Here is a 17,018-nt window from a genome sequence, read left to right as displayed (position 1 = left end):
CTTTGTAAACAATGTCATCTCACTGATGGCAAAGAACTTAAAATAGACCTTAGAAACCACTGTGATATAGAAGGTTTCGCTAACACATTGGAATTGTTTTACTATTTACATATGCATGTGCAGTGAAGAATTGCTTGCTGCTGATAAATGCAAAGAAGAACAGCTTAAACATAGATGCTCACATATAGGCTGCTGAATGCAATGAAGACCTGCTTATCCAGTAAATTTCAATGTCAATGTGTAATATTCAATTAGGATTTGCAAAACAGTGAAGTTAAACAATGAATGGGTCCATAGTCGGTATGAGAAGACTACAGGAATATTTACCTGGGTGTACGTTCAAACAGAGATGAGAAAATTGCGATAAATTATTGTTTGTTTGTTTGTTAGTATGTATATGAATGTTATGTGTATAAACTGTGTTGAGTTGTAGTTACTCAGTAGTGTCTCAGTGAAACAACCGACGGGGGAAGCCTTGCGGTGACAACAAAAGCAGTGTTTTACTGATCAGTCAAGTTGCTCCAGTGTACTCCATACAAACTGGTTGGCTACTGAAGGGATAGAAAATGGGGAATACTTGTTTTAAAGCAAACAAGGAATTAGATGGGAAAAATATATGTTTTAACGGGACCCAGACAATATTAAATACTCAGACAGATGGGAGAAGAAGTGTAGTTTTGTAGGAAATCACAAAATTATTACATAAAATTAGTGAAATCAATTGAAGAATGCCTTTCTGAAGAGCTGTTTACCACAGATGAGCAGCTTTGCGACCAAGCACATTGTAGATCGCTTTACTGCCAAAATGATCTAGTTTAATGGATTGGTTTAGACATGCATAACAGCATTTTAAGAACAAAGAGAGAAACAAAAAGGGACAACGCTTCATGGTGGAAGGTGATGTATAAATAACTGTGTATATGATGAAGGAGAGACCATTTGAGCAGCACAGCCATTTCGCAGCACAGGGACAGCAGTCCAAGTTAAAGGATCTCCCACGTGGTATCACCTGTCACACTGTGTCAAGGCATCAAAAAAAGAAAAAATCACCAAACTCAAGGACAAAGAGACGAAGACTCCGGTGAACGAAGAGAGAGGACTTACAAACCAGAAATACAAAAGGATGCTCGATATCAAGATCCAGAAGAAGAGGCTAACAATGCCACGAACACTTACGATGCTGGGAATGATGCCAGCAATGAACAGAGAAGAAGATTCAGTGTCATCAATCTGCAACACGTGCCTCTAATGAGGGGGTGAATATAGAATCCTCAACGATTACAACGTCTCTGGGAACTGTGACAACAACAAGGTTTAAACCATTTTGATATATATTGTAACCTATTGGCTAAGGAATAGTACTGAAAATGAGGTAAATCTAATCCACCACTGTCCTTGGTCTTCTGTAGGGTTTGTAAACTAATACGTGGTGGTTTGTTTTTCCACAGAAATTTGGAGATGCATGAATCTAGTGACTTAAACCAAGTAGCAGATGGTTTTATGGGGATCATTGAGAACAAATAGTTAACTTTTGGTAGTATCATCATTTTAATGGTTGTAACTCTCCCCATAAGTGATATAGGTAAGGACTTCCAACGAGAGAGATCGTCCTCTACTCTCTTTAATAATTGCACATAATCCATCTGTACTTATCAGTTTAATATGTGATATGTCTATGCAAGGACTACATATTAAATGGATTTTTATCAATAGGAGTTGAAAAAGGAGCTTGCTCCGTTCACTCCAAGCATCGACCCGGTATTGCAGTGCCGCTGGGAACGGTGCGCTCTCCTCTGCTGTTGTGAAAAAGCAAACAGCGGTGCAGGATGGAAGTTTCTTTTAGTCTGCTGAGAAAAGAGAGTGAATGCGAATGATGAAGAGTTTAGAAGCTTGGTTCAAGAGCAAAACTTGGTTTATGATCAGCTGAGTCTCTAAACAGAACAGAAAAGGGCTTCATCGAACATTTAAAAAAGATTCAGATTGTTAGAATATCCAGAATTTATAGGAATGGTGGTGATTACTCTTATTTTCTAGAATGGAAATAACTGCACCATGTCTGTTTTATGAATTTAAGGGGCTAAAAAGTTTTGTTCTCGTTTTTCTATGATTAACCGAATGTATGTGAGAGTCCAAACAGACAGAAGGGTTACGGCTGAGCGCTGGACCTTCCAAAAAAGATGAGACAGGCTGGACCCGTGCCATACTAGTTAAGACCTGCCTGTGGATAACAGGTTCTTTAAACTCTCACACACACAAACTCACACACGTTCGCACACATACACCCATACACACACACATTCTTGAACTTGCTGCAAGATTAAACATTTGCATTAACTGACTCCAGCAACTCTGAGTCTCATTGAGAGACTTTTCTCAACAATTGGGTCCTCAAACCAGATCTCAACGTTTTTTCCGCTGTCCAGGGTCGGAGCTGAAACCGTGCACGGGGGAGTCCAGTACTCCTAATGAAAGACCCCCTGCTGAATTGCGGTAATTAGGGGCCAGTGTCCACTGAAAGGGGGAAAAAGGGACGAGATCGTACTTTTGAATCAATGGCCAGAAGCCATTGGCAGTGCAGGCATCAACAATAATGGTGTTATTTCACCCATTAACACTTAAGGTACCTCATGCAGTGGCTGTGATATGGTTACTTAACAAAATATCTTTACCAGACATCTCTCCTACATAACAGTTCTTCTTTCACAGCCACACCTTGTTGTCGAGAGATGTGCTACACTTAATCCATCCACACTGCTACCTACCCCACAGATGGAAAGCCTCATGATTGCATGTCAGAAATAACCATCAGTGTTTTACCCAGGCCAGACTTAACTGATATACGTTATGAAAATGCAGAAATAACTATATTTATTCAACAGATCAAGGAAAAAAACCCTGATGGCACAAATGCTACAGGATTTGCAGTAGTAACAGAAACTGAAGTTTTCTTAAAACAACCACTACCAAAAAATTACTCTGTTCAAGCAGTCGAATTGGTAGCTTTAACTGAAGCTTGTAAATTAAATAACAAAAAGGTTGTTAACGTTTACACTGACAGTCAGTATGCCTTCTCAACTGTACATGTGTTAACACAGCATTGGAAAAACAGGTATGTTGACATCCACAGCTAAATGTATAAACTACAAATATTTTAGCATTATTAGATGTTATTCAATTGCCATCTACAATAGACTCGTATGAATGACCGGAAGGAAAACCATACTGCCAAAGAATTTGTTTAAATATGCTGCAGTATTGAGCCACGGACCATGTCATGTCTCAACAGGAGGGATGGAAGCAATAATGAACCAGGTTTTTACAGCATATGGTTTTACTAATTATTAAAAAAATATTTTTTAGAATAAATAAATTAATAAAGTTTTGTCTAGCAGGTCAAATATGTGCAAAATACATTCCACAGGGCAATCTAAGACCAAAACGAAGATAATTCCCTAAGCCAGTGTATCTTTTTCAACATATTTGTTTGGATTTCATTATTTCATTATTTTGTAGATTTCATTGAACTAAATTAATGTTAAGGGAAACGATTCTGCTCAGTGACAACAGAGGTTTTTACCAAATGGTCTGAAATATTTCCATGTGCACAAGCAGATGCACTCTCAGTAGCAAAATCACGCGTAAAATAACTCATTTCTAGATTTGAAATTCCTGAAAAGATCTTCAGTGATAATTTGACACACTTTGTAAACAATGTCATCTCACTGATGGCAAACAACTTAAAATAGACCTTAGAAACCACTGTGATATAGAAGGTTTCGCTAACACATTGGAATTGTTTTACTATTTACATATGCATGTGCAGTGAAGAATTGCTTGCTGCTGAGAAATGCAAAGAAGAACAGCTTAAACATAGATGCTCACATATAGGCTGCTGAATGCAATGAAGACCTGCTTATCCAGTAAATTTCAATGTCAATGTGTAATATTCAATTAGGATTTGCAAAACAGTGAAGTTAAACAATGAATGGGTCCATAGTCGGTATGAGAAGACTACAGGAATATTTACCTGGGTGTACGTTCAAACAGAGATGAGAAAATTGCGATAAATTATTGTTTGTTTGTTTGTTAGTATGTATATGAATGTTATGTGTATAAACTGTGTTGAGTTGTAGTTACTCAGTAGTGTCTCAGTGAAACAACCGACGGGGGAAGCCTTGCGGTGACAACAAAAGCAGTGTTTTACTGATCAGTCAAGTTGCTCCAGTGTACTCCATACAAACTGGTTGGCTACTGAAGGGATAGAAAATGGGGAATACTTGTTTTAAAGCAAACAAGGAATTAGATGGGAAAAATATATGTTTTAACGGGACCCAGACAATATTAAATACTCAGACAGATGGGAGAAGAAGTGTAGTTTTGTAGGAAATCACAAAATTATTACATAAAATTAGTGAAATCAATTGAAGAATGCCTTTCTGAAGAGCTGTTTACCACAGATGAGCAGCTTTGCGACCAAGCACATTGTAGATCGCTTTACTGCCAAAATGATCTAGTTTAATGGATTGGTTTAGACATGCATAACAGCATTTTAAGAACAAAGAGAGAAACAAAAAGGGACAACGCTTCATGGTGGAAGGTGATGTATAAATAACTGTGTATATGATGAAGGAGAGACCATTTGAGCAGCACAGCCATTTCGCAGCACAGGGACAGCAGTCCAAGTTAAAGGATCTCCCACGTGGTATCACCTGTCACACTGTGTCAAGGCATCAAAAAAAGAAAAAATCACCAAACTCAAGGACAAAGAGACGAAGACTCCGGTGAACGAAGAGAGAGGACTTACAAACCAGAAATACAAAAGGATGCTCGATATCAAGATCCAGAAGAAGAGGCTAACAATGCCACGAACACTTACGATGCTGGGAATGATGCCAGCAATGAACAGAGAAGAAGATTCAGTGTCATCAATCTGCAACACGTGCCTCTAATGAGGGGGTGAATATAGAATCCTCAACGATTACAACGTCTCTGGGAACTGTGACAACAACAAGGTTTAAACCATTTTGATATATATTGTAACCTATTGGCTAAGGAATAGTGCTGAAAATGAGGTAAATCTAATCCACCACTGTCCTTGGTCTTCTGTAGGGTTTGTAAACTAATACGTGGTGGTTTGTTTTTCCACAGAAATTTGGAGATGCATGAATCTAGTGACTTAAACCAAGTAGCAGATGGTTTTATGGGGATCATTGAGAACAAATAGTTAACTTTTGGTAGTATCATCATTTTAATGGTTGTAACTCTCCCCATAAGTGATATAGGTAAGGACTTCCAACGAGAGAGATCGTCCTCTACTCTCTTTAATAATTGCACATAATCCATCTGTACTTATCAGTTTAATATGTGATATGTCTATGCAAGGACTACATATTAAATGGATTTTTATCAATAGGAGTTGAAAAAGGAGCTTGCTCCGTTCACTCCAAGCATCGACCCGGTATTGCAGTGCCGCTGGGAACGGTGCGCTCTCCTCTGCTGTTGTGAAAAAGCAAACAGCGGTGCAGGATGGAAGTTTCTTTTAGTCTGCTGAGAAAAGAGAGTGAATGCGAAGCAGACTTTAACACGGCTCTGGGAGCGAGCCGAGTGCGGGCTAACCAGGAGAAATGCTTGAAAGAAACGCGACACCGAATGAGCGGTCAGAACAAAGCCTCAATACGGTGTTCCTGTGGTGTTTTTATAAAATGCGGTGAAAATAAAGGTGTGAATGCCCCATAGAAAACTAAAAGGTGGAGCGGAAGTGTTCGGCTGCAAGAAGGTGTGAATGTCCGACTATATTTGGTGAAAAGCAGGTGAAGCAAGGTCTGAATGCCCAACCTTACATCATCAAAAGCGAGATCAGAGGTTTTTGGCTGCAAGAAGGCCATAGTTTGCCAAAAGCGGGTAAGGTGCGAATGACCGACTAAATATCAACAAAAGTGGGGGCGGAGGTCTTCGAATGCAAGTGGGTGTGAATATCCCACCATACAAGTATGGTGGAGAGGAAGCTGTGAATGGCCGACCATAGTTTGCAAAAAGCGGGTGAGAAAAGGTGCGAATGTCCAACCATACATGATCAAACCAGGGAGCGGAGGTGTTTGGCTGCGACAAGGTGTGAATGTCCACCCATAATTAATGAAAAGCGGGCAACAAGTAGGTTCGAATGCCATACCATACATCATCAAAAGCACGAGTGGATGTGTTCGGCTACAAGAAGGTTTGAATGTCCGAGCATAGTTTGTAAAAAGCGGGTAAGAAAAGGTTCGAATGCCCGAACATACACCATCAAAAGAGGGAGTGGAGGTGTTCCGTTGTAAGACGGTGTGAATGTCCGACCATAGTTGGTAAAAAGTGGGTATGAAAAGGTTCGAATGCCCAAATTCGGCTGCAAAAAACTGTGTTCGGCTGCAAAAAGGTGTGAATGTTCGACTAAAGTTTGTAAAAAGCGGGTAAGACAAGGTGCGAATGCCTGACAATGTATGATCAAAAGCGGGAGCGGAGGTGTTCAGCTGCAAGAAGGTCTAAATGTCCATTATTAATTGCTAGAAAACATGAAAGAAAATTTTCGAAAATCAATCCGCACATGATCATAAGTGGGAGAGGAGGTGTTCAGCTGCAAGAAGGTGTGAATGTCCTACCATAATTGCTGAAAAATGTGTTAGAAACAGTAAGAATGCCGGACCATACCTCGTCAAAAGCTAGAGAGGTGGTGTTCGGCTGCAAGTAGGTGTGAATGTCTGACTAAAGTTCAAATATATTAACAAAAGCGGGAGCGGAGGTGTTCAGCTGCAAGAAGGTCTGAATGTCCATCAATAATTGCTAGAAAACATGAAAGAAAATTTTCGAATATCAAACCGCACATGATCATAAGCGGGAGAGGAGGTGTTCAGCTGCAGGAAGGTTTGAATGTCCACCCATAATTCCTGAAAAATGGGTAAGAAAAGGTAGTATTGCCAGACCATACATGATCAAAACAGGGAGCGGAGGTGGTTCGGCTGCAAGAAGGTGTGAATGTCCGACTAAAGTTCAAATATATTAACAAAAGCGGGAGGAGAGGTCTTCGGATGAGAGTGGTTGAGAATTTCCAACCATAATCTATAAAATGCGGTGAAAAAAAAGGTGTGATAGAACACTAAAAGGTGGAGTGGAAGTGTTCGGCTGCAAGAAGGTGTGAATGTCCGACTATATTTGGTGAAAAGCAGGTGAAGCAAGGTCTGAATGCCCAACCTTACATCATGAAAAGCGAGATCAGAGGTGTTTGGCTGAGAGAAGGCCACAGTTTGCGATGCAATAATTAAAGGCCTCATGCCAGATGTTGCCACTGAAGTAAAGAACATTTACGTGGGATGGTGTGAGGGTCCTCGTTTGGCTGACGTTCGCCGATATGCTCGCCATGCTCAGAACCAAGTTGAGACGCGTAAGACAACCAAAAGGGACAAGTGTGAAAAGGAGCTGCATTTGGCAGCCATGACCATGTATTACGCAGTTGGTGTAAACAGAGGACGAGGCCGAAGTCGAAGACGTGGACGTGTGGGAGAGGAGGTCGAAATGGGCCACGCCAGAGCTATGATCCGAATATTTGTTTTTACTGTGGCCAGACTGGACACTGGAAGAAGGACTGTCCACAGCTGAAAAGTGATGAAATTGGGCAAAAGACTGACTGAGGGTGGGAGGCAGGTTCTGGACGTCACGCGGCAGCGGAGCCTCCACTAATGGGTGATAGCACAAACACACTCACACATTTTTCCTGCTCTGTGTAGTGAAGAAACGCTTGCCGACTGTGATTCACGTAGTAAAGTTTTGCATGCTATTTCCGTCCTAGAGCAAAGATATTTCTCTCAGAATATAGGAACTTATGTTCATCAGTAGTGAAGTCAGGGGAGTTTGATTGTCCTCCAAAGTTAAGTGGAAACCACATTTACTGTATGTCTGCATCAGGCCAGGTTGTGAAGGAGAAAATGACAATGCCCATTGCGTGTTGTCACTCCTGATGAGCTCTCCTTCAAACACTCATTTTTGTTATCAGAGTTGTGTCCCATTAACCTGATGGGCTGTGATCTCATGTGTAAATTAGGCATTATTTTAACTTCTACACCAGAGGGTGTTAAGGTTATGTTACAGCCTGACAAAGTTTTCACAGCAGTGCAGTTTGATTCATCGGCACTTACATATGCTTATGAGTGGAAACTTCCCAGCTCTCCTTTTTCACAACAACTAGTGGAAGAAGCAAAAGCGTTAGTTTCACCCCTTTCTGATTTCATGCAACCTACTGATTTGCACTGCACATCACACATTTCTTTGGGGCCTGACAATGACTATGAGAAGAAGTGAAAAAATATGTGCGCCTACTTTATTGGCTGTGTCGCTCACTCCAGAGCACTTCGATTTTTTTAATGTTTGTGGTACTCGCCCTCACATTTCCTTGGCCAAACGTACACACAGGCAGTGACAAGGTGTGGGAGAGTTTGTTGCTACATGTCAGAAAGAAATGGAGTGGACCGTTTCACCTGCTGATCCAAATTTGATGTTTTCTGAACGATTGTCAGCATACAAAAAAACATTTTTGAGTACAATGCATTGTCAAAGAACTGTGGACTTAATTCCTACCACAGAATCACATTTTGAAGCATGTTTTTTATCTGAAACAGATTTGTCTTCGATACCCATGTTGGCTGAAGTGCCCAATGATCTTTGGGCTAAGAGCAAATATGATGTGGGGTTGATAAAAGGCTGTGAACCAGTAATTGTCACCCCTAAATCAGACTTTTGTCCATGTAAAAAACAATACCCTTTTAAGCCTGAAGCAATTAAAGGGATTAAACCTGTTTTTCAATCTTTTCAGAAAACAGGCGTTATTGTTCCTTTTGAAAATTCACCTGTGCTTACTCCATTGATTCCTGTTAAAAAGATTAAAGATGCTGGCCAGCCAGATGAATGGCGTTTTGTACAGGACCTCCAAGCGGTGAATGCTGCAGTTCAGCCACATGCTCCTACTGTGCCCAACCCACACACTATTTTGTCTCAAATTACATCAGATGCACAGTTTTTCTCAGTGGTTGACTTGTCGCCAGTGCACCCTGATAGCCCATTTTGGTTTGCTTTTTAGTTTGAAGGGAGATCTTGGACTTTTACCCGGTTATGCCAGGGGTACTGTGAAAGTCCCACTATTTACAATGCTGCCCTCAAAGCTAGTCTGGATTAACTTCAATCAACCACAGGCTCTGCTCTTTTGCAGTATGTGGATGACATCCTTTTATGTAGTCCATCTAAACAACAGTGTGAAAAAGACAGTGAATCTGTTGAAACATCTTCATTCTTATAGCCTTAAAGCCAGCCTTTCTAATTTACAGTTTGTACAGGACGAAGTCACCTTTTTGGGTCATGTGATTTCTAAGGATGGGCGCTCACTTTCTCCTAAACGTGTTGCTGCAGTTCAGATCATTCCTAAACCGGTTACTAAAAAACAGCTTATGTCATTCTTAGGTATAACATCTTACTGCAGGAACTTTATTCCTAACTACTCTTTTCTCGAAGCTCTCTTAGGTGCTCTTATCCATGGTAAAGGCCTCCAGTCAGCTGACCGTGTTCCATGGACTCCTGAGGCTGAATCAGCCTTTAGTCAGCTTAAGCTGGCTCTTCAAACAGCACCAACACTTGGCATTCCAGATCCTCATAAACCTTTCATACAGGCAGTTGATGAGAAGCATGACATCTGTTCTTATGCAGGAACATGGGGCAGGCAAAGGCCAGTGGCTCATTTCTCAGCAAAACTGGACTCTGTGGCTGCAGGCCTGCCTGGTTGTCTTCGTGCTGTTGCAGCTGCAGAGAAAGCTGTCCTGGCCTCCCAAGATATTGTGGGCTACGCTAATTTGACTGTTTTGGTTCCTCATGCTGTTGCCATTATTCTTCTCGAGCAGAAAACTTCACATCTTTCAACTGCTTGTTGGCTCAGATACACCTCTGTGCTCCGTGATATGCCAAATGTCACTGTTAAACGTTGTACTGTTCTGAATCCTGCTACTTTGCTTCCGACTCCTGAGGATGGGGAGCCTCATGACTGTGAAGCTGTTTTGGAACAAGTTTGTACACCCCGACCTGATCTTTTAGAGACTCCTCTTCCAAACTCTGACATGATTCTTTTTGTAGATGGATCAGCTTTGCGTGATCCAGCCACAGGTACTAACTGTGTTTGGTTTGCAGTATGTTCTTCACATGACACTTTGTTGTCTGGTTCTCTTCCTAAACATTTCTCTGCTCAAACTACTGAGCTTATTGCACTTACTGAAGCTTGTAAGTTGGCAGCTGGTAAGTCTGTCACTATTTACACAGATTCCAGATATGCTTTTGGTGTTGTTCATGATTTTGGTGCGCTGTGGAAACACAGGCATTTCCTTAAATCAGATGGTAAAACTATTCTGAACTCCAAGCAGGTTTCTGATCTTCTTGATGCGATCCTTTTGCCTACAGCAATCTCGGTCTGTAAGTGTGCGGCTCACACTAACTCAGACGATCCTGTTGCTTGTGGCAATGCCAGAGCTGATGCTGCAGCTAAGCAAGCAGCTAAATCTTTTCCTGTTTTCGCTTCCCTCTCTTTGCAGGCAGAAGACTCCCTCACAGATCTCCATGCTTTGCAAACTTTTGCCTCTGCAGATGAAATTTGGTCCTCTGGACGCATTTGGTCCTCTGTGGGTGCAACTCATACGGATGGTGTTTGGATGGGACCTGATGGTAAACCCTGTCTACCTAAACATTTTTTTCCTCATTTTTCAAAATTGACACATGGGTTGAACCATGTGTCAAAAGGGGGGATGCTGAATGCACTCACTGCTCAGTGGTTCACAAAAGGGTTCAGTTCATATGCGCAAAAATACTGTCAGTCATGTATGGTTTGTGCCACACATAATGTAGGAAAGGCATTACACACATCGCAAGTTGCACACCCTCCACCAGAGAAACCTTTTGACCATTTGATGATGGATTTTGTTGAACTCACACCAGCTGAAGGAAAGAAATATGCACTAGTAATAGTGGACGTGTTTAGTAAATGGGTTGAAGTTTTCCCTGCAAAACATGCAAACAGTAATGCAGTGACTAAAGCACTGCTAAACAGAAATCATTCCTAGATGGGGCATTCCAGAGAAGATCAGCAGTGATAATGGCACACATTTTGTAAACACTGCATTGACTGAGGTTGGTAAATTCCTGGGAATAACCTTGCGCACACATTGTGCTTATCATCCACAGAGTGGAGGTGCTGTGGAAAGAGAAAATGGTACATTAAAGTCCAAGTTAGCCAAATGTTGTGAAGAAACAGGTCTGCCATGGACAAAAGCATTACCTATTGTGCTTACCTACATGAGAATGAGAATCAGAGCTCAAGTGAATCTCAGCCCATTTGAAATTTTATTTGGCAGACCTCCTAACCTGGGATTGGGACCTGTAACCAGACCCCTCCCTTCCACAACTGTTTGTGATGATGCTATGTTGTCTTACTGTCGAAACCTTTCCACTGTTCTATCTCAAGTTTCACAGGCAGTAAAAGCAGCCCTTCCAGCCACAGAAAACACACCACTCCAACCAGATGACAGGTGGTGAAGGAACTTCGCAGGAAACATTGGAAGTCCAAACGTTGGCAAGGCCCGTTCCAGGTGCTACTGGTCACTCACACAGCTGTTAAAGTTGCAGAGAGAGCAACCTGGATTCATGCCAGTCACTGTAAGAAGGTACCAGAACCAGTAGATGACTTCCACCCTGACATACATCAGCCTAACCAACACGCCCGGAAGGACAAAGATAAGAGTCAGCAGTAAAAGCTGTACTCCACCGGTGTGTTAAGTGCTAGTAACCTCTGACACCGAAGATTGAAACATCCTTGCTGAGACCTGCGATGAAGGTGATCATACACATGCTGTGAACCATGGCAGAAACTGTTTGTTGTTTATATTTTCTTATTTGTAACCAGCATGTGCACATTGTACACATTCGTCCTGTACAAACTGTAACTTAGAAAGGCTGGCTTTATGGCCATAAGAAGGAAGATGTTTCAACAGATTCACTGTCTTTTTCACACTGTTGTTTAGATGGACTACATAAAAGGATGTCATCCACATACTGCAAAAGAGCAGAGCCTGTGGTTGATTGAAGTTAATCCAGACTAGCTTTGAGGGCAGCATTGTAAATAGTGGGACTTTCACAGTACCCCTGGCATAACCGGGTAAAAGTCCAAGATCTCCCTTCAAACTAAAAAGCAAACCAAAATGGGCTATCAGGGTGCACTGGCGACAAGTCAACCACTGAGAAAAACTGTGCATCTGATGTAATTTGAGACAAAATAGTGTGTGGGTTGGGCACAGTAGGAGCATGTGGCTGAACTGCAGCATTCACCGCTTGGAGGTCCTGTACAAAACGCCATTCATCTGGCTGGCCAGCATCTTTAATCTTTTTAACAGGAAACAATGGAGTAAGCACAGGTGAATTTTCAAAAGGAACAATAACGCCTGTTTTCTGAAAAGATTGAAAAACAGGTTTAATCCCTTTAATTGCTTCAGGCTTAAAAGGGTATTGTTTTTTACATGGACAAATGTCTGATTTAGGGGTGACAATTACTGGTTCACAGCCTTTTATCAACCCCACATCATATTTGCTCTTAGCCCAAAGATCATTGGGCACTTCAGCCAACATGGGTATCGAAGACAAATCTGTTTCAGATAAAAAACATGCTTCAAAATGTGATTCTGTGGTAGGAATTAAGTCCACAGTTCTTTGACAATGCATTGTACTCAAAAATGTTTTTTTGTATGCTGACAATCGTTCAGAAAACATCAAATTTGGATCAGCAGGTGAAACGGTCCACTCCATTTCTTTCTGACATGTAGCAACAAACTCTCCCACACCTTGTCACTGCCAGTGTGTACGTTTGGCCAAGGAAATGTGAGGGCGAGTACCACAAACATTAAAAAATCGAAGTGCTCTGGAGTGAGCGACACAGCCAATAAAGTAGGCGCACATATTTTTTCACTTCTTCTCATAGCCCCAAAGAAATGTGTGATGTGCAGTGCAAATCAGTAGGTTGCATGAAATCAGAAAGGGGTGAAACTAACGCTTTTGCTTCTTCCACTAGTTGTTGTGAAAAAGGAGAGCTGGGAAGTTTCCACTCATAAGCATATGTAAGTGCCGATGAATCAAACTGCACTGCTGTGAAAACTTTGTCAGGCTGTAACATAACCTTAACACCCTCTGGTGTAGAAGTTAAAATAATGCCTAATTTACACATGAGATCACAGCCCATCAGGTTAATGGGACACAACTCTGATAACAAAAATGAGTGTTTGAAGGAGAGCTCATCGGGAGTGACAACACGCAATGGGCATTGTCATTTTCTCCTTCACAACCTGGGCTGATGCAGACATACAGTAAACGTGGTTTCCACTTAACTTTGGAGGACAATCAAACTCCCCTGACGTCACTACTGATGAACATAAGTTCCTATATTCTGAGAGAAATATCTTTGCTCTAGGACGGAAATAGCATGCAAAACTTTACTACGTGAATCACAGTCGGCAAGCGTTTCTTCACTACACAGAGCAGGAAAAATGTGTGAGTGTGTTTGTGCTATCACCCATTAGTGGAGGCTCCGCTGCCGCGTGACGTCCAGAACCTGCCTCCCACCCTCAGTCAGCCTTTTGCCCAATTTCATCACTTTTCAGCTGTCCAGTCTGGCCACAGTAAAAACAAATATTCGGATCATAGCTCTGGCGTGGCCCATTTCGACCTCCTCTCCCACACGTCCACGTCTTCGACTTCGGCCTCGTCCTCTGTTTACACACACTGCGGAATACATGGTCATGGCTGCCAAATGCAGCTCCTTTTCACACTTGTCCCTTTTGGTTGTCTTACGCGTCTCAACTTGGTTATGAGCATGGCGAGCATATCGGCGAACGTCAGCCAAACGAGGACCCTCACACCATCCCACGTAAATGTTCTTTACTTCAGTGGCGACATCTGGCATGAGGCCTTTAATTATTGCATCGCAAACTGTGGCCTTCTCTCAGCCAAACACCTCTGATCTCGCTTTTCATGATGTAAGTTCCTGCGTATGCTGCCGCTTACCTGGATGACGTCATCATCCATAGCAACAGCTGGGCGGAGCATGTTCAGCAGATGGCGGCAGTGCTGGAGTCACTGCGGCAGGCGGGGCTCACGGCCAACCCAAAGAAGTGTGCAGTTGGATGGAGGGAGGTACGGTATCTGGGGTACCACTTGGGCGGCGGACAGGTGCGTCCACAGGTAGACAAGACAGCAGCGAGTGCAGCCTGCCCAAAACCTAAGATCAAGAAAGAGGTGAGGCGGTTTTTGGGGCTGGCAGGATATTACCGGCGATTTATTCCCAACTTCGCGAAAAGGTGCCTCTGATCCGGTCCGGTGGACGAAGCAGTGCCAGGTGTCACTTGAGAGGGTAAAGCAGACCCTCTGTGGGGAGCCTCTTCTCCACACACCTAACTCCTCTCTCCCATTTGTCCTGCAGACTGATGCATCGGGAAGGGGGTCAGGGGCTGTTCTGTCCCAGCAGGTGCGGGGCGTTGACCGCCCAGTGCTTTACATCAGCCAGAAACTATCCGAGAGGGAGACCAGATACAACACGATGGAGAGGGAGTAGGTTAGGCCGGACCGCTCCCCGGCCAAGGTCAGGCGGTGGAGGTATGTGGAGGGGGCGTGGTGCATCAGCTGCAGGAGAGAGCTGTGGAGAGAGCTCTGGGGAGCAGGACTAGGTGAGTGATTAGTACACCGGCAGTCACTTGTCTAATCACTCTCCTCTTTAAAAAACTCAGAGCTGTAAGGAGGATTGAAGTGGAGTCGGCAGCACGAACCGGGAGGGAAGGCCTGCGAACGACTCCACATTCATGAAAAAGGGTTAAATAAACTATACGTTGAACCGTCCTCTGTCTCTGAGTCTCTCTGAAAGAACCCGCAGTGGCAACAGGCCGCCTCAATGTGCAATTATTAAAGACAGTAAAGGACGATCTCTCTCGTTGGAAGTCCTTACCTATATCACTTATGGGGAGAGTTACAACCATTAAAATGATGATACTACCAAAAGTTAACTATCTGTTCTCAATGATCCCCATAAAACCACCTGCTACTTGGTTTAAGTCACTAGATTCATGCATCTCTAAATTTCTGTGGAAAAACAAACCACCACGTATTAGTTTAAAAACCCTACAGAAGACCAAGGACAGGGTGGATTAGATTTACCTAATTTTCAGCACTATTCCTTAGCCAATAGGTTACAGTATATATCAAAATGGTTTAAACCTAGCCCAATACATGAACATGGATAAGTATAGAACAAGCATTGTGTGATAATCTGGAAATCTCTGACCTGCCACTTATTAGTCAAAACGTGAAAAATCACAAATGTTTCAAAAGCATTAACATCAGCACCTCTCTGACAGCCTGGTGGGAATTTCTTAAAATAACAAAGTCTTCACTTGTCCCGTGTAAGCTTACACCCATCTGGAACAATCCTGACATCCTGCAAAACAAAAAAATGCTAAACTTTACTCTGTGGAAGATCAAAGGAATCAAACATCTGGAACATATAATCCAAAATGGACATTTTATTTCATTTGATGAGCTCATATCACAACATGAGATAGGCAGCAATAAATTCCTAGAATATCAACAACTTAAGTCTATAATAACAAAGAAATATATCCTCCACCAACCAGACTTACAACTCCCGATTAGGGAAGCAGAATTTCTAAGCATCTGCACCCCAAAACTACTATCAAAAATATATAAATTATTGTCTAAGATAGATGACACAATGTCTCTACCGTCCTCAAAATGGGAGGCAGATTTATCCATCAGTTCTAGTCATAGCTTCTGGCCACAAATATGTTTGAACACCTTCACAATGACTCGAAATCCTAATTTACAGCTCATACAATACAAAATTCTTCATAGAACACACTATACAGGACAAAGGATGTTCAGGATGGGTCTAACACACTCAAACATCTGCTCACATTGCACAGATAACACACCTGATGATTATGCACACGCTTTGTGGTTTTGTGCGCCTGTCCAGAAGTTCTGGCTTGAAGTCTGTGCGGACCTATCAACATGGCTAAAGTGTAGCATTCCTGCATGCCCCACACTGTGCATACTGGGTGACTTAGACAACATCAACGTGGAATTTAGCTTAGCACACATGATCCTCACAGTGTTATGTATAGCAAAGAAAACTATTCTCATGAACTAGAAAGCGAAGAACAATCTGTGTATTAACCAGTTTAGAAATTTTCTTTTAGATTATATTAGCATGGAAACAATGTCTGCCTCCTAAAAACATCAATTGGCTGAATTTAATTCTCTCTGGTCCCCTCTGATTAGCTTGATCACATAGTGTTGGTGGTGGGTTGCTGTCCCGTCGCTCTGGGCGGTTGGTCATTGCTGGGGGGACTGTGTGTCGGGCTTGGAGGGCAGTTTTGGGGGCTTGCGGGTGGGGCTGTCTTGCGGTGTGGGGCGGGGTCCCTTAGGGGCCTTGGGGTGGTGGCTGCTGGCTCTGTACCGGGTGACGGGGCCGCTCTGGCGTGGGTGGTGGAGCTGGGCCTGGACCTGGTGGCTTGCCGCTGCCTTGTGCCCGGGGCGGGGCCCTGCCTGTGCCTGGGGGGTCTGGGTTGCCCTGGACATGCCACAGCATGCGTGGGTTGGTGCAGGTCCTGGTGCCGGCCTTGTTGCTCTGGGAACTCCAAGGTGTCCGCAGGTGGTTATTTTTTTTAGGGTGTTGGGGCGTGCGGTGAGGAGGAGGGGGTCTGTATGGGGGTGTGCTTTTCCCCTGTTGGGGGGGGCCTGGGGGGGCCTGGGTGATGGTGGGTCTCAGGCCCGGGCTGCTGCGACTGGTGTAACCGGGTGATTTGTTTGTTTGTTTGTTTGATTTTTGTTGTTGTTTGTTTGTTTTTGTAGAGGTCCTCCGGGGTGGGGTTGGGTTGAGTGGGGTGGGGCGGGATGGGTTCCTT

At 43.0% G+C, this 17,018-nt stretch overlaps 2 pseudogenes; both read left to right on the top strand.

Annotated features, from left to right (window-relative positions):
- Positions 1 to 1,615: 1,615 nt before the first annotated feature.
- Positions 1,616 to 1,792, top strand: LOC140276236 (U2 spliceosomal RNA; annotated as a pseudogene).
- A 3,523-nt stretch (positions 1,793 to 5,315) lies between these two features.
- LOC140276234 (U2 spliceosomal RNA) lies at positions 5,316 to 5,492 on the top strand (annotated as a pseudogene).
- The last annotated feature ends 11,526 nt before the right edge of the window (positions 5,493 to 17,018 follow it).

This window comes from Leuresthes tenuis, unplaced genomic scaffold (assembly GCF_036924035.1).
Source record: "Leuresthes tenuis unplaced genomic scaffold, fLeuTen1.0.hap1 SCAF_18, whole genome shotgun sequence".
In the NCBI taxonomy this organism is placed as follows: Eukaryota; Metazoa; Chordata; class Actinopteri; order Atheriniformes; family Atherinopsidae; genus Leuresthes; species Leuresthes tenuis.
This window is presented reverse-complemented; position numbering and strand designations above follow the sequence as displayed.